Raw genomic sequence first — 19,261 nt, 5'->3', positions numbered from 1 at the left:
TTGAAGTCAGGAAAGGAGAGAATGACTGGTTGAAGGTCACCCAATGAGCTTCCATGGCAGGGTAGGTATGAATTAGGATCTTTCAAGTTCTAGTACAACACTCTAACAAAATACCACTGTCTTTTCTCTGGGGGGTTTCCGTGATAAAGATTCATCTATGAAACACCTATCTGCTTAGATTTGCTTAGCATTTATTCAGACAAAGCGTCCAATCGCTCCCGGCCAGCACCTGTGCCTTCCTCTCCCCTGCCTCAGCCCAGTACTGAGGGCTCTACAGCCGGGTACCAGTCCACGGCCCGGTGGTTGGGGAAGACTGCTTTAAACCAATCAGAGAATATGAAGAGGGAGAGTAAGATCCCGTGGTGGAATTAGAAGAAGAGGAAGAAGAAGAAGAAGAAGAAGAAGAAGAAGAAGAAGAAGAAGAAGAAGAAGAAGAAGAAGAAGAAGAAGAAGAAGAAGAAGAAGAAGAAGAAGAAGAAGAAGAAGAATTGGTTCTTATATGCTGCTTTTCTCTACCCGAAGGAGTCCCAAAGGGGCTTAAAGTCACCTTCCCTTTCCTCTCCCCACAACAGACATCCTGTGGGGTGGGTGAGGCTGAGACAGCCCTGATATCACTGCTCAGTCAGAACAGCTTTATCAGCGCTGTGGCAAGTCCAAGGTCACCCAGCTGGCTGCATGTGAGGGAGTGCAGAATCAAACCCAGCATGCCAGATTAGAAGTCTGCATTCCTAACCACTACACCAAACTGATCCTGCAGTATTAGAAGAAGAGTTTTTATATCCCACTTTTCACAAACCAAAGAAGTCTCAGAGCGGCTTATGGTCACCTTTCCTTCCTCTCCCCACAACAGTAGATGAGGCTGAGAGAGCTCTGAGAGGACTGCTCAGTAAGAACAGCCCTAACATGATTGTGACTAGTCCAATGTTGCCCAGATGGCTGCATGTTAAGTAGCAGCCATGGAATCAAACTTGACATGCCAGATTAGAAGCTGTGGCTCTTAACCACTACACCAACTGGCTCAGCATATGACTAGGGGAACTGCCAGAAAAACCAATCAAGGTGTTGCTGCAAACTTCTTTCTTTTTTCAATTAAAAGCAGCATGCTATGCTGAACTTCACCTCTCTGTACAACCTTTATAACAAAATTGGGTTGTGATTGCTACAGATGTGCAAAGATGATTTAATTACACCATTAAACAGTGTGAGTTAATTTCTCCCTAAACAAATTGCAGACCACTGCAGCAATGGTCAACTCTGCCCCCATAACCAATCTTCATTTGTATCCAAGGCTAATAATTAGTATTTTTCCAGACAGAAAACATTTCCGCTTATGAATTTCAAAGAATATGATTGTTTTCTCTAATCAAATGGCCTCTCACCATCTGTTTGTGCTCCAGATTCAGGTCCAAAGGAACCAACAATAGGACATTCTAGAAACAGCTGGCAGTCACTTCAATTGTCTGCCTCCAAGCACTTCAGTTTCCCGGAACCGTATTGTTTTTCTGTCAAAATTGAAACCTGGCACCTCTCAGCCATTCCCTTTACTGCATGACTGATGTGGGAGGGAATATATGTAGAAAAGGAGACTGGCCATATTCCCTCTCGGGGACTAATTGGCAATCACTTCCCAACATTGTGGGGGGGGGGGAGAGCAATATGAGAGGGATGACAACACTGAACTGTGCCACATCTAAACTACCTCACTGCAGCTGCTTATTTTGCATATGTTTTAAAGAAAATTAAGCCAGCAATTTTCTCTCGGTAGTGGTATGTGCTGCACCCCACTGAAATAACCCCCATCAAGATTTTATTTATTATATTTTACCCCTATATTATTAGAGCCTCTTGTGGCGCAGGGTGGTAAGGCAGCAGAAATGCTGTTTGAAGCTGTCTGCCCATGAGGCTGGGAGTTCAATCCCAGCAGCCGGCTCAAGGTTGACTCAGCCTTCCATCCTTCCAAGGTCAGTAAAATGAGTACCCAACTTGCTGGGGGGTAAATGGTAATGACTGGGGAAGGCACTGACAAACCACCTCGTATTGAGTCTGCCATGAAAACGCTGGAGGGCATCACCCCAAGGGTCAGACATGACTCGGTGCTTGCACAGGGGATACCTTTACCCCTGTATTTGCCCCAAGGAGTTCAGGACTAGATGTAGGCCTCCCTCTCCATATCTGATCCTCACAGCAACCCTATGAAGTAAACAAGGCTGTGAAAAAGTACAGTATTTGCTGGCGTATAAGACTACTTTTTCCCCCTGAAAAACATGCCTCCAAGTGGGGGGGGTCGTCCTATACGCCGGGTGCACTTCAGTTGGGATAGACATAGCTGCCCATAGTACTGTAATGTAATGTAACAAGCTCTATATTTTGAGTGGAAATGTTGGGGGGTTGTCTTATACGCCCAGTCGTCTTATACGCTGGCAAATACGGTAATTGACACAAAGCCAATGAGGTTCTCAGGAAAAAAAATGAGGGAAGAAGAAACAGGTTCTCCTATCTCATATGAAATATTAGAATGACAAGAAACACTTCATAAGACAAAGTTTTAAATATAGTTTTAGTTGCTCTTTACCACCTCAGAAGTTTAATAACCATATAAGATAATCTACACATTTAAGCAATTACAAATTCTGTGTGCTGTTGTGTGAACCTGTCCCTATTGCCTGCATCCAATTCTCCAAACTTCTGCAGCATGTGAAAGAAAATTCATCTGACATCCTAAGCCAAGAAACAAACTAACATGTGAAAGAGTAAAGAAGCTTGCTGGAATCACTGTAGACTCTTCAGTTCTTGTGAGACCCTGGATATTTTTTTAAAGCAATTGTTGCTTGGATATATTTTTGCTGGCACAAGACTCTTCTGTCAATGGATAGGTCATGTCAGTTTCTCTTCTTCCACTATAGATCTTCACTTTGTGCCTCATGCTGTTCCCCAGAGACCTATCATCCCAAGAAAACAATTCATGAGACACAGTAGGCTGCAGTGGAAGTCAGAAAGTTCTTCCCCTTGTGCACCATTCCACTCAAACTAAATAGGATGAGATCCAATGTTTGTTATATAAATGATATGATGGGGAAATGGGAAAACAGTGAGTTGGACTTTGTGCAAGTGGCTACCAGACTTTTGTGTGTTTCTTCTTGCAGAAGAGCAGTAACACAAGTGAAAGGTTTGCACTGGATCCATCTCAAAGTCTACAGAATATCAAGACAATTATATTAGTAATTTTGGTACCTGGAAAAATTGAGGTGGTTCTCCATGTACCTTAGGGGTTTTACTCCCCACTCCTCCACATGCAGCCAACTAGGTGACCTTGGGCTAGTCATTGGTCTCTTAGAGCTGTTCTCACAGTCCCACCTACTTCACAGGGTGTCTGTTGTGGGGAGAGGAAGGGAAGGCAATTGTAAGCCACTTTGAGATGCCTTCAGGTAGTAAAAAGAGAGGTATAAAAACCAACTCTTCTTCTGAACTTTCAGCAGGTCTTATAAACTCCATGTTTTCAAACAGAGCAAACTAGACATTTTGCTGTTAGAAAAAACACACACATGGGACCCTAAATGTTGAAAAAAATGGATAATGTCTAAACCATCCCTTTTCAACTTTTTTGACCATGGATAAGCCTCTAAAATAATTTTTCAGGCTTTGAGGAGCCCCAGAAGTTATGTCAGCTGGCCATGCCTCCTAGAAGTGACATGTCACCAGAAGTGATATCACCACCAGTATTAATAGGCAGGCTCAAGGAGGACTGAAGGGGGTGTGTGACAGGAGGTAGTTTAAGGTTGGAGTAAGCATATGAGCTCCACTCCCTCCCGGGTGCAGAAACCACAAGAAAACTCACTCATACTTTGGAGGGGGAGCATTGGAATTGGTTGGTTTCCTAGCTTGTGGCCAAGTCCATTCGTGCTGAAAAGGAAAGGCCACAGACCCCGCCAGAGTTCCTGTGGACCCCCTGGGGATCAGAGGACCCCTAGTGGGAGGCCTTGGTCTAAACAATGCCTTCTTGCTGTGTTTTAGCAGGGAAATGCAGCCTATTGCTAAACATCTGTCAAGTTAATTTCCTTAACCAAAGAAAATGTCAGAGGGTAGCCATGTTGGTCGACAGCAAAAGAGCTAATGGGAGTTCAGTAGGAATTTGGAGACCTTTGCATTCAGATTACCTTCTTTGCCACACCCCTCACACCTTATGATAGGAATATAAGGATTCAGGCAACTCAATTCTGACCTGTGTCTAAAGAAGAGAGCTTTGACTACTGAAAGCATATATCACCAAAATCTTTTTGGCTTTTTAAGTGGTACTGGATTCAAATCTAGTAGACCAAAGGTGTAATTGAGATTTTTTTTTTTTACCCAGTGGTTGTTTTTGGGGAAAGAAATTACTGTAAACTTTTCTTTAATGTTCCTGAACATGCTGCATGTCTCTGGCTAGTAAAAGCATCTATTTTCCCCTTGTAATAACAACATTTTCTTTGTGCTAAAAAACAGAACTTAATCCTTTGATATTCAGATACAAAGCTTTGACAGACATCTTGGTGCTGCAATCACTAGGCCAATTATATTTAGCTGTTGCTAGGATGAAGATAAAAGTAGAGAACACAAAAATAGTTATCACAGTATGAAAGCCAAACTGATACTTAAAATTAATTAGATTGACTTGTTTTAGACAGATTTCTGTTGAACTAAAAGGAAATCATGCCAGTGTTGGCAGTTTTAGTCAGTGTGATATAAAATACAGCCAGTAACAGTTATGCATCAATTCTCTGATCAATGACTAAATCATCTTCAAGAAATGCAATCAAAATAACACCAACCTCCAGAAGGACAGAAATCAGAGTTGCAAAGATTTTAAGATTGCATGCTTTCTTCACCACAAAGAGATGAGCAGGGAGCCACATTCCCCCTGAGTGGGAAGTCTGCCAGTACAAGCAGGTATACCCAGTGTGGCTTGGCGGCTAGGTTTGCCAGGTTTCATAGGGTATGGGAAGCCTCATAGTTTTGCATAGGAAGTGACATCATCACACCAGTGATACCCAGGCAATGCTCAGGTATTTGAACAAAACCTCTATGGTAAAACCAACTTCTACTATAGAGTTTTTGTTCAAATACAAGAGCATTGCCCAGATGCTGGCATGATGACATTAATTCCTGTGCAACACTGGCCATGAGGGCTAGGCCTTCTCCTTTCTCCTGATAGGTCCTCCCTGCCAGCCAGCTGATCAGTGGCAGGGGAACTCCTCCAGGAGACTGGCAACCCTATCAGCAGGCCACTTCCTGGAGTGAGTGTTCCCCTGGGCTTGCTATTGAACCCCTAAGGTCATCTGCGAATACATGAAATCTAGGGAGATACTTTAGCACATTTTTCCATCCCTTACCTCTCTTCCAAGTGAGAAGTAAGGGGCCATGCTTCATACAAAACTATCTTACTTTTATAAGCTACCTTCAAGCGGGATTGATCAAAAAGTGAGACATAAATCTTTAAAAGCTATAAATAATCATTTTAAATAGGATTAGCAGTTCTCCTTTTCCCCAGTTATAAAGTCAGGAATTTAAATTCTTGCTTTGATTTATTTATTTAGACAATGAGGGTCCAAAGCAGCTTACAGTATCATTCTGTCACCTCCATTTTATCTTACGATGAAAACCCAGCCAGGTAGCTTAAACTAAGAGAAGTTTATTGACCCAAGGAAGCAGAGGGGTTTTGTGATGCATTGGGAATAGAGTTGAGCTCCATACCTCTGTGTGTGCAGTTGCCAGGGCACTGACCCCCGTGCCTCCCCTTCCCCCCCCCCCTGCAGCGCGGCACTGGCCGCATCGGGAATGAATGGCTGCTTTGGGCACCAAAGCACCCAACCCTAACTACGGACAAGGAAAGGTGAGCAAGGTTTGCTTGAGTCAGCTGTTCTCACGTATGTAAGGGTGGACCCAACTACTTGCATCTTGTTTCAGAAACGTTTTCTGGAAGTCCTATGTCTCTTCTGTGATCCTGCTCAGCCTCAAGTTGTATTTCATGTTTAACAATCGGGCCTAATTTTATAGAATCATAGGATCATAGAGTTGGAAGGGACCTCCAGGAACCCACAGTGCAGGAACTCATGACTAGCTGCTCACTTACTGCAACCCCAATTTTCATGCCCAAGTAATAAAATAATATAATAATCATATTTATGTTGTTATCGCCAAGTACTTAATTGCTTTCCTAGCATCATCTTAATTTACTGGGACATGTGGTGGGATCTCTTGTTGTTTCCAGTGACTACTTTTCCCTTCTTTTTCTTTTCTGATGATGCAGTTTTTTCCAGTTTTGTCTCCCATTCCTTTAGTTCCTCCCAGTGTTTTTCTCCCTTTCCTTGGCATTTTGATTTATTCTTTCCTTAGGGAAAAGTTCTTCTGATTTTCTCAACATCACGATTTGTGATCCTCCTCCTTTTTTTCATTTTTATTACTTCTTTAAAGCCACATCAAAATATCTAGATTTTCTGAGATATTCTCCATACACAATAAAAACAAGTTCCTGTTTGGATCAGGTAAATCAGCTCTAAAAAATTACGCAAAAATTGCTGGAAGCAACCATTATCAATTGCCATCATTTTATTATCAGCTATTAATGCAAACAATGTAAATAGTAAGTTTCTATTTAATAATCACACTGTATTTGTAACCCGTCATCAAATTCTTACCTCACAGAACTGTCTTTTGCCAATAGTAACCAAATCTCATTTCCAATGCAGCTCATTCACAATTAGAGGAAGGGCTGTGGCTCAATGGGAAAGTATCTGCTGTACATATTGAAGGTCTCAGGTCTGATCCACAGCATCTTCAACTAAAATGTCAGGCAGCAGGTGATATGAAAGCCTTCTGTCTGAGACCCCAAAAAACTGCTGGAGTTCAGAGTAGATCGTGACCTTGATAGATCAATAGTGACTCGGTCTAAGGCAGCTTCAGATACATGTAGACATAAATGAAATAATCAGTTACTGCAGTTAATGTCTTTGAGTATTTGATACTATAACAGCAAGTTAGAAATCTGATGATTGCCCCCCATGCAGTAGGGGAAGACTGGACTATTCTATGTGGTGTGCAGAGATCTGCAGTGAAATTAGTCTTTGCTGCAGCTTCCGGCACACACTCAAAACAAAAAGAAAGCTGACTGTTTCTGATTTCGGGGATTTGCTCTCTTAAAAGCATCTACTTTTTCCCACATGAAAAACTCTAACAAGTGACAGAAATAGAAACAAAAAGCTTGTTTGTTTATAAAACTCTCTGTGGGGATTTTTTTTGGGGGGTGGTGGATTTTTTTATCTACAAAATTGGATTAAACTTTCGAAGGAAATGTAGCAAATCATGTTTTGGTTTTAAATAAACAGCAGTTTCTTCATCAGTACATCAAATGTTTCCAGACTTCATTCCAAGAGAATGTTGGTCACCTAACTATGAGCCAATGTTTTCTGGTTATAAACACAGACCTTAGACGAGGAGGGCTAAAACTGTAACATTGTCACATATGACAAAAATAAGTGTCTTTTGAACCCTGAAGATTTGGAGACCTTGTTCTCACTTGTGCTCCATGGCATCCATGGCAGAGACAGTCCTTTTTTCCTCCTTACAAATCATTGGCCTTGCATGACCAGAGGAACATGCAGCTGAGGACCATCCCTGCTACACACAAGGAAGGAGCACTAGTGGAAACAAAGCATAGGATCCAGGCTGAAATACTCACCTTCTATTCATAAAGTGAACACGTTTCTAGCTTTCCTGGTGTGCAACATCTAGAAATGTCAAAGGTAATTAGATTTTCTCATTAATGCTTATGACCAACCTATACTGTTATTATCCCCATATTACATATGGAGCGCTGAGGCTGAGAGGCAGGCCACGTCATGGACACAATCTACCCTTTCCTGTTTAATGTGGCCACTGCATGTGCTGAGTTCTTCAGCCTGATGGCATCCACCTGTTAGTGTCTGTGTGTGTGGGGGGGAGGGGATGATTTGGCCACACTCTACCTGGATGGCTTGCTTTGGTGGTTGTAGGTATAAGAATATTGAAAGGAGCAGGGGGTCCCCCATGCTGTGCCACTATTCTTGCTCTGCATCCATTAAAGATGTGGCCTACTTTCACTCAAAGCTGGTGTCATGGTCTTCCTTTATGCAGCACCTCCTTTTATAACTCTCGCAATTCACTGCTATGGAAAAACCAACGCCTGCCACCCATGGACATATCTTTTACTCAGTCGTGCAGAAAGCAAATCTGAAAGCAGGCATTTGCTAGAGATTACACACTAACAGGAGCTAACAACCATTTGTTCCCAATTGCTGGTAGAGAGTGGCAGTTTCAGATTACACAGGGTACACAATACAGTCCAGATGGGACACTGAATAAACAGTGAAATAAGATGGAGATTATAGAAGTCTGGAACACACCAGAAATCTAAAAAACAGAACTGTTCTGACCGAGCAGCGATATCAGGCTCTCTCAGCCTCACCTACCTCACAGGGTATCTGTTGTGAGGAGAGGAAAGGGAAGGTGATTGTAAGCTGCTTTGAGCGTTCTTCGGGTAGAGAAAAGTGGCATATAAGAACCAACTCTTCTTAACACAGCACATTAAATGATGCAAAAAATGACATTGTAGAATTCTACTTCCAGCAGGCTACACACAGTAGTATAGACCAGCGTCCATAATCATTCATCCAGATCACTTTGTACAGTGCAACCCTATTATCTATATAGAAAAAACTTTCTTAATTCAGTTTTGCATAGTTGCTGGAAAATTGCAGCCTTCCTGACTTGCTGCTGTCAGCACTGGCTCTCCTGCTCTGTCTCTCTGGAGATAGGAGAAGGAGGAGGAGAGACTAGCCAAAGGGGCAGAAATAAGTATGAGAGAAATTGTGGAGTTTTCCCTTCATGCTCATGGTTCTTCAAGGGACAGAAAGGATCCTTGTCAGATAAGAAATTTATTTGCAACTTGTGCTGTTGTGGTAGGACAAGCATGGAGTCATGCTCTCTGCTCTATAGCTTTTCTCATGGAAACAACAAAATCCCATGCTATTTCTGAGACAATTATTTTAGTGCCTCCACAGACTGCTATGCTATGTTTCCCATAGGATGCTCTCATCTTGGTATCTCTGCTTCCTTTTCTTAAGGCTCTTTTGAGTCTGTCTTGCAATTCTGTACCCGTATGTAATGAATGAGCTGGAAGAGTGATAGATAAGAAGAATCCATCAGTCATCCAGGTTCTGTTTATTCATTCACTAATTTACTTTATATCTTGCCTTTCCTCCCAATAGGGACCCAAAGTGGCTTACTTACTCCTCTCCATTTTATCCTCAAAAACAACCCTGTGAGATAAGTTAGCCTGAGACTATATAGAATCATAGAGTTGGATGGGGCCATCCAGGCCTGCCTCAAGGCAGGATCAATGACTGGTCCAAGGTCACCTAGTAAGCTTCCATGGCATGAGTGAGGATTCCAACCTGAGTTTTCCAGCTCCTAGTCCAACACTCACCAACACACCACACTGGTTATCATTTGGAAGGAAGAAGAGCAGACTGCTGGTGTTCTGTGACTCGAAAGCTCACAAAAATATGTGGCCTGTTCAGTTTGAAGTCACTCATACCAGATATATAACTGCCTAGTGTGACAATCTGATCACAATTTATTTATTTTTTAAACTTTAAATCAGGGGTCTGCAAACTACAGCTCTATAGCCAAATGAGCCTCAGTCTGGATCCAGATACCACTCTTAAAAAAAAATAAGTATATTGGAGGGGTAGGTAGAATGCTAGAGTAACATGTGAAAAGAATGGCAAATAAAAAATTATATGGGTTTAAAGGGCTTCTTAGAAATGCTTTACAAAAAGGGAAATGATAAAGGTAAGAAGTTGCCCCAAATCCAAGTGGGAACTATGCCGCTGCCAAGTGGGCCTGTGCACTAAAACAAATGCACCGGGTACTGCTGACTCTATTTACTACTTATTGCAAGATTTCATGCATGCCACTGCCTACTCACAACAGCCAATGTTTGGGTTGGAGAAATGTTATGGGTTAATAAGCAACATGTTAATTATTAATAAAACTGAGTTATATATTTCTTGCAACACAAGTAGATTTTCTTATACTGGCTGTTTATCACTTTAAATTTTGACATAGTTTGGCTCTTTCTTTATAAAAGATAGCTGGCCCCTCCTTTAAATGCCTAGTCCTCAAGAGAATCCCCATACGGTCTGGGCATGTGATTCGGAGTGCTTTTTGTGTCACTTGAAAAAGCTGGTTTAAATGTAACTACTTCCCTTATAATAGTTCCTTCTCTAATAATACTGCAGTGTCAGACAGCTGATTAATGTGTGAGAATTAATCATGGGCTAATCATGGAAAGACAAATAATTTTGCCCACTCCCTGCTGGCCACCTTCAATTTTTAACTTCTCAGTCTCAAGCAGCCACATTACATCAAAGAGAGGACAACACAGAACTGCAGCTCAAAGAACTGGAGACACAATTCTGGCATAATGCAGCATTCACCTTAATATATCACAGCTCAGAAACCCCAAGTGCCATACACTTTGTATGCTGCATTTTGATTCATAAGCAACAACTGTGTTTAAAAGGGGAGCAGGAAACTCAGGAGAAATTGAGACTTAATGTGTCTGAATGTCACATGAGCAAATTAAAAAATCTTTGAGAAATCAAAAGTACAAATACGTATGTGTCATGTAACATTAGCGATTAGAAGGAGGAGGGATTGCAGTGTGTATTATGCTAAGGAAATGTTTAGTAATCAAGAAACAGGGGCCATTCTTTTCATGGGCTTCACATATATATTCCTGGAACTAGGCTTTCCATATATAACTTGGGACCTTTATATCTGAAGGACTATCTTCTCCCATGTGTCCCTGCCCAGGAACTGAGATCATAGCAAGAGGCCTTCTTGGCTGTTCCATCAGTCAAAGATGCTCAGCTGTTGGCTACATGGAAGAGGGCCTTTTTTGCAAAAGACCCATGGTTATGAAACAGCCTCCACAAGGAGGAATGCCTGGGCTTCTTACTCTTGACCCTCAGAAGGTAGCTGAAGAGAGTTTTGTTCATGACCTCATTCAATTCATTTAGTGTTTTGCTTGCTGCCAAATTTAAATTATTATTTTAATTTGTGGACTTTTATGTGCCTTATGTATTTTTATGGTTTTTGTTCTATTTATATTGTAAATCACTTTGAATTACAAAGGCAGCTAATGTTTAAACAAAATATCAACATGAAACACTTTGGATGGATACAGACATCCAAGTGGTAAGTTACAAGATATACAACTTGCCAAATAATGACTAAATTTTTATTGCCCATCTAGTGCAGTAGGATGGTCAAGTGGTTCTGTAGAGCTTATTTTAATTTATTTTAATAAAATTGTATCCATTACATGCTAGGGGACTATGATGTCTGCAACATAAGGTATATCTATTTGTGTAATCTGGACCTATCATTTTCAGTCACCTGAAGTACTACCCTTTGTCTATTTAGTCATGACTCACAATCAGTTTGCCAGCACAGTTGAAGTGGGATAGAAACCATAGGCGCACATTCAGTATTAATTAATCAAAACTAAAAGAGAGGGAATCATTATATTCAGTAGCAGCGTGCAGAAAGAAGAGGCACCTGTGAGACTCCAAGAAAGTCTTCCTTAGGGTCCACATAGAAGCTTGGGAGTTGGGAATAGCAATTTTTTGGTGGGAAAACAGCAGCAGTTGAAATCATTTTAAAGCTCTCCTTGCATCTGTAGCCTCAGGAACTAAACTGGGGCAGATAGGTTTAAAGGATCACAGAATTACATTTGTAGTTCTACCTTAAATGATTTCAAGTTGAGAATTTGGAGATCTGTGACTAGCTATCCAACAGTCTTTAATTTTCTTTAAATGCTTCAGGGAATGGACACTGGATAAGGGTCAAAGGAATGGGAGGGGGGGTCCATTCCATTTTTCAGGTAGAAGTCAGTTTCCTTAGTCAACTGTTGGCAGATGACGAGTGCTTTTCATCAGGGAAAATGTATTTGCACAGAGAGGGGAGTTCTACAATCCCAATCCAAATATGAAACAAAAAACAAAAAACATCCTAGGATGGAAACTAAAACAAATTGCAGCTAGGACAGATACATGCATCCCATTGAAAGGAATGGAATAGAAATGAAACTAAGGAGAACTAAACCAAGAATCATAGAAAGATGTAGAAAGAAAAATGCCAGTTTTTAAAATGAAAGCAACAAAATTAAAATGCTCAAGATTTTAAGGAAATCTCAAGACTTCAAGGAAAACCTGAAAGTGAACATTCCGCCCCAGAAAAACTGGATTTCGCACACCTAGTGTAGTCCTGATAGTCACATATAATTGATAGTCACATATAAAAGTGCTGGTTTTTATAATCCTCTGGGATCCTCAGCCAAGAGCTTTTCTTCTATCACATCCACACTCTCAGCACAGGACAAACATGCTCACAAGGACACAAGCTGCACAGAGGATTCCTGCCCTTCCTCTTCTCTGTTTTCATTCTTTTCACCATTAATACCAAGCTAAGCAGAAACTGGGTGATAAGCACAAATAGAACCCAGATGAAATGAAACATCTACAGAACTACTTCTACTACAGAGTCAGAAATAAATTGGAAATGTGTTCTGTTAAAGTTTTCTGTTAAACCAGAAATGTAGTCTGGGACTCTATTTTTCAGTGTTAACAAGGATAACAAGAGTTTTCAAATCCTCACATGTGGGCCTAGAACTTTTTTTTTTTTTTGCCTATTTTCACTACCTTCAGCATGCTGAAATCACTTGAAATGTTGCTGACTCAGACCCAGCACCAGAAGCCAGTGAAAACTGTGACTTTAATAAGCTTTTAAAGTTAAATTATTGGAGAATTTTCAGCATGCCTCACTTATTTTGCACCAATAGCCCCATCCATATGCAAATAATGCATGCCACCTCATCTTGAGGCACATTCTGATTTATTAATTTGTATCTTTTAGTCTCACCTCAAATTTGGAAGAGGATGTTGAGGAATCTGTGTGGGGGTGGTGGTTGTTGTTGTTGTTGTTGTTGTTGTTGTTGTTGTTTTAAAAAGAAAGAAGAGAATGGCAGGCAGTTGAAGAGAAGTGGCAGGCAAAGGGCATGGGATGACTTGGTGTGGAAACAGATTTTTTGTTTAGTTTTTTTTTTCTTCAGGAAGTTGAGTACGGTATAGAAGAGGTATTGTCCAGTCATTCCCCTCCCATCTCTGGCAGACAGGTTTTGCAGAGGTTTGTAATGTTTTTAAAATACTATGTAAATATTTAATTATGTAAATATTTAATTATTATGTAAATATTTTATATTTAAAATATGTAAACATGTCTAACCAGAAGGCATTAGGACAATGTGGTCAATTGTAGCCCTCATGTTGATGCTCTAGTAAGATTTTCCTCATATGCAGTAGCTGACTATGAGTGGAGCTTGGTACAGTAAACTATTTATGAGAGAGGACTTGGAACTTTCCCTTTTATTTGCCTACTTTACTCCTTTCATTATTCCACAGACCTCTATTTCCTGAAAGAGTCGCAACTAAACTAGGGCTAACAGGCCCAGCCTGGTATCCAATGAAAGACCGGGGGGGTAAGGACTAGGGGAGGACTATTGGCCTATGGTGTGATGCCATTTCCTGGGGAACCCAGTAGTAATGTCAAACCTCTTTAGGAACTGCCTGAAATTATATGATAAAACCATAGTTGTCAGTGACTCCTAAAAAGTCAGAGACTCCAAAAGAGTCAGGGACATAACTTCTGGGGGAAATCCAGCTCGTTCCTAGAGAAGTGTGATATCACGTCCATCTCCCAAAGCTGAGGTCACACTATCAACCTTTTTATTGTATTTTTCTCCCACCAAACACCACCTATGGATGGGAGATCCAGCACCCCCGTTTGGGTACTGGCAACCTTAATTTAAACCCAGCATCACTCTGACCTTCGATTGTGTAATGTTTCTTGATTCCATGAGATTTTCAGATTTCATTAGAATTCAGGATCTTGTAGATTTTCAGTTCCAGAAAGTCCCCATAACTTCCTCATATGATGCCGGGAAGAAAATGGCAGGGGGGAAATGCATACATTTTAATGCAATATAAAGCAATACAATCAAAGGATTAAAACAATAGCTATATGTACATGCCACCTCAATACAGCATTGTTCCCTTATGTTGAAAAATTATTCAATAGAATGATAAACATAAGGATATCAAATCAGTCATTTTCAAATAGAACAAACTCTGTAATCAACAGATCATCTGAGTTGCAGCCTCTAAAGCCTTTTTCACTCACTGATAAATTGCAATATACCATTTGTCTTTTTATTACATTCCAAAGAATAGACAGGAACAGGTACAGAATAAATCAAAATATACTAAAAGTACTCATGGAATGGATTGATATAAAATCCAGCCTTCCTCATATAATGAATATCCATTCCTACCAGGTACACTGTTGTGTTGTGAAAAGAAGGGATGATCTTATTTCTAATGTTCTGTATTAAGAAGGGATTAGCTTATTTCTTCACCTGATCAGGGCAAAACATTTCCACATGGTATGCAGAGCAACAATGATATACCTTAAATAGGGCTTTTTTTGTAGATCATATAAGTTTATGCATTAAACTAGATGTTATTATGAAGGTGCAGATGAGAAGACACTGAGGTCTCTTTTCCATGCATGGAAAACACTTCTTCAGAACAAAAGGAAACTTAACTCTTTCCTTTCGTGTGTTTTACCTGTGATGTTTCTAGAGCTAGAGCATCTGCTTGGCATGTAGAAGGCCCCAGGTTTAATCCTCAACATCTCGAGTTAAAGGATCTGGCAGGAGATGATGTGAAAGGCCTCACCTTTGGCACCCCTGAGCCACGGCCAGTCAAAGTAGACAGTACTGACTTTGATGAACTGATGGCCTGAATCAGTATAAAGCAGCTTCCACATGAACCTGTTCCCCCCATTGTCCCAAATTATGTTTATGAAGTAAACACACATCTCCCAAACTCTGACTAAGCATCTGAGGGGAAACTGACCAGTGGAAAAGGAAGTACCTTCCCCTGTACTTTTTCTCCAGTATAAAATATCTTTTCCATTGGTCATTTAGAAATGAAAAGGGGCCTCTCGGACTTCCTAACAAGTGCTATGTGTTCCTAACTAAGCCTGTTCCCCCAGATGTGCAGCTCATCCATTGAAGATGCATAAAATGTTTGGACATACACAAATAAATATCACTGTTTTCCTTGAGGGAAGATCATGAGAACAGAGACTGTACAGTTCTTACATATTTTAGATAATCCCATGAATAAGAGGTACATTCCCCTTAAAGAAATGCTATTTTCTCCCTCATGGAGACAAACATCCAGTTTTATGGCCCATGAAAGGTTACATTAATGCAAGATCCCAGTGGTTAGAGTTATGGAATAGAATATGAGAAGCTCAGGTGCAGTCCCCAGGCTGCTATGGAATTTATCAGGTAACCATAGGCCCATCACTCTCTCACCCTGTCCTGCTACACAATATGGTTGTGAGAGGTAGACCTGTTGAGAGGAGATCAATGTACAGTATCTTCAGCTCCTTGGAAGAAGAGCAGGATAAGAATATACTAAATAATGCTTTTCATCCACCTAAGTTGGCACATGATCATATTTTTAGAAGCAGCTACGTGCATCAAATGTCACCTACTATGTCAACTATTTCCAGCATGAATATGTCAGCTATGAATTTTTAGAACTCAGATCAAACTGTGAAGAGAAACAGCCTTCTACAGACATATTTAGACATATGAATATAAAAAAGATGAGTACAAATTGCAGCAGCCTGCCACTGGTAGACATTTTATGGATCCTTTTGCTAAAGATGGGCTTATGGATGAGTTCATTCTAGTGCTTGGTTTGAAGTAAGCATAAATTGGACCTAAATAAAATCATATCTGGGGTTGATTATGATCATATGAACAAACTGACTATGTATTGCATAGAGTTAGAAAATGGGGTCATTGTGTAATGCTCTAACCACATCACCCTGCCAACAAAAGTGCGTCTAGTCAAGGCTATAGTCTTCCCAGTTGCAATGTATGGCTGTGAACATTGGACCATAAGAAAGGCCAAGCGACAGAGAATTGAGGCTTTTGAACTCTGGTGCTGGAGAAGACTCTTGCGAGTCCCATGGACTACAAGGCGAACCAACCAGTCCTAGAGGACTTCTTTCTCTCCTAGAGGAGATCAGCCCTGAGTGCTCTTTAGAAGGCCAGATCCTGAAGATGAAACTCAAATATTTTGGCCACCTCATGAGAAGGAAGGATTCCCTGGAGGAGAGCCTAATGCTGGGAGCGATTGAGGGCAAAAGAAGAAGGGGACGACAGAGAATGAGGTGACTGGATGGAGTCACTGAAGCAGTCAGTGCGAGCCTAAATGGACTCCGAGCAATGTTATAGGACAGGAAAGCCTGGAAGATCATTGTCCATAGGACCGCAATGGGTCAGAGACAGCTTTGCAACTAACAACAACCACTGTGTTCTTTGTCAGCCTGGTTTCCTTTTACCACTGCGGTCCTAGCATGATTGCTTTCTCCATTGAATTGGATCACATGATATGGCCAAAGTAAGTTAGACGGAGTTTTGTGATTTTGCCTTCCAGTGATATATAAGGCTTTAGGCATTCTAGTATTTCCTTGTTTGTGACTTTTGCTGTCCATGGCATCCACAGAAGCCATGTCCAGCACCATAGCTCAAATAATAGGATTATTGGATATTATTTTTACTTGGTGGATTACAGAGGTTTTATATATATATATGTTTTCTAAAAAGGTAAAGGAAACCCTTGTGCAAGCATCGGGTCATGTCTGACCCTTGAGGTGACGCCCTCCAGCGTTTTCATGGCAGACTCGATACGGGGTGGTTTGGCAATGCCTTCCCCAATATGTTTTCTAAATAAATAAAATGTCTTGGATCCTGCTTTCTACCTCTCCTCCTCATTGGGCTTCCAGTTTCCTTTTACCTGTCAAACTACTATTGGAAGTTAGTTAGAATGTTATTTGACTCTTGTAGTTGGTCTTTCTGTTATCAAATGACACACAGGCATTCTTCAAGATTCTGTCTGTGGATCCTGTTCTTTTCAAGCCCTCCATGTTTTAACTGCTCCTGTTCTTTTCAAGCCCTCCATGTTTTAACTGCTCCTGTTCTTTTCAAGCCCTCCATGTTTTAACTCCATCATTGATTGATGAAGAAAAGTGCTATCAAATCACAGCTGACTGGGAAGACATCCAAAGCTAGTTTGCCATTGCCTGGCTCCACATCATGACCCAGATAGTCCTTGGTGGTCTCCCATCCAAATAGTACATAAGGCTGTCCCTGCGTAGCTTCTGAGATTTGACAATCTAGCCTGGGCTATTCAGGTCAGGGAATCTTAGGAGTTATGGCATCCAAATCTATTTTCCACCCGCATTTTCCTCCCTTTGTAGCTACAAGGAGTTCTAATCCATTCTGCAGTTCTACAGGTGTTGCTTAGGTAATATTCAAAGCAAGGCCTGTCCTAGGATAGAACACCACAGATAGTGCTTTACTATGCCTAACCAGGAAGGACTTGCATGTGTTATTCTACATTGTGTTGCCAGGAACCAGCTTACTTCCAAGTGCTACTTTCCCTGGATTTCCTGGGCAAACACTCTTTGCACTGTAGGCACTGTGACTCTATTGTGGTTAATCACCCTGCTGAAATATGACAGTTCACCAGTAATGGGGGAAATTTGAACTGTAACTTATTTCTTAAAAGACCAATTCTTTAAAAATGTGGAGAAAACACGATTCTCACCCCAGGAGATAGACTAACTTCAGGACGAAGACAGAAGTTTTGCTGCCTGTTCAGTGTCAGCAGGTGACAAGGTGTCTGCATTCCCAGAGTCTGTAAATTGAGTTTCCTTCTCAAGCTGAAAATTCACATGAAAGCAAATAATTTCAATCTTTTAAATAAACACAGAGGTTCTATTGATAAGAAAGGAACATTTACCTATTTGTAAAAGTCAAACTGATTTGTTTGCCTTCCCAGGATATAAATTGATACTGTGCTCTAACAACTAGAAGTGGAATACAGCATTTATAAGGGGTACCAAGAAATTGTATTAAGGAGAAAAGAATTCATATCACCTCTGTATGCAATTCAACTGTCTTCCAGAAAGCTTGATCACTCATATGGGGGAAACTGAACATACTTTCTGTTATATGTATCTGGACAAAATATTTGATGCATTAGAAAGCAGAAATCGCGTCCAGGACTAACCCGAGGCCATTTGTTGACCCGGTGGCAGCCTGGCTGGAGGGCGAATGTGACCACACCAGCTGCCCCTGCACTGTGGAAGAAGCACATCGGTGGCATGTTCTGTCATCGGGGGCAGGTGGGTCCTGTGGTGCCTGTAAAGGTGCCACATGCAGCGGGGCCCAACCTCTCGCTCCTGGATAGCTGAGCTGACAGCTTTCCACCTTCCCGCCCTGTTTACAGGTTAAGTTAGTAAGTTGATAGGTCATATGAAATGTTATTACATGTTGTCACAGCTGTGGGGTTTTGGCCAAGATGGAGCCTGTTGGCAGGGAGTCTGGCCTCTTAAGAAGTGGTGGATAGCAGGCAACGTCAACCCAGCTGGGAAGGCAAGGGTAGGCTCATGTACCAGGTGACCTCGGATAATCAACTGAGGTTGGTGCCCTTTGGCTCCCCCACCAAGATCACTTCCTATTTAGTGATAGGATTCCAGCAGGTAAGGGGATCAGCATTTCTGGCTGGGTACCAGTACGGGTCCCCCGGGCACCTCTGGAGTCTGGGGTGTAGGGAAGTCTGCTGACTGCTTGGATCAGGGTCTTTTCAGGCCATGCTGCCAACCGTCTTGCATGAGGGTAATGTATCAACCTAAAATGTGACATTGTGTTATCCTTTCAGCCACAAAATGCCTGCCTGCAATCAAGGCACTTTAATAAAGCATTACAGCAAAACACACACAAAGAGAGAAAGAGCCTTATTGGTCACAGAAAAATAATGAATAAAATCATAGTCCTGATCTACCCTACCGAAAAAGGTTTCACCTCTCATAATTCAATAGGGATAGAAGATCCCCACAAGGGCTTGCAGGGTCATTTTTCCACTCCCTCACTATTTCTCCTTTCTCCTTTCTGAAAGCCCCCATTACTTCTTGGTGCAGTGATTAGGAGAGCTGGGTTTCATTCCCTGCTCGTCCATATGCAGCCGCTTCGGTGATC

The 19,261-nt window shown here is 41.3% G+C and overlaps 1 long non-coding RNA gene across 1 annotated transcript; it reads right to left on the bottom strand.

Moving 5' to 3' along the window:
- Positions 1-2,588: 2,588 nt before the first annotated feature.
- Positions 2,589-18,711, bottom strand: LOC143843527 (uncharacterized). The gene is made up of 4 exons (XR_013233587.1): positions 17,829-18,711; positions 13,964-14,058; positions 6,672-6,930; positions 2,589-2,939 (listed from the first exon to the last, which is right to left on the bottom strand). It is a non-coding gene; the product is annotated as an uncharacterized LOC143843527 (long non-coding RNA).
- Positions 18,712-19,261: the final 550 nt, after the last annotated feature.

The sequence above is a fragment of the Paroedura picta genome, chromosome 8 (genome assembly GCF_049243985.1).
Source record: "Paroedura picta isolate Pp20150507F chromosome 8, Ppicta_v3.0, whole genome shotgun sequence".
Lineage (NCBI taxonomy): Eukaryota > Metazoa > Chordata > Lepidosauria > Squamata > Gekkonidae > Paroedura > Paroedura picta.
Note: the sequence above shows the minus strand (reverse complement) of the source record. Positions and strands in the feature narration are given on the sequence as shown.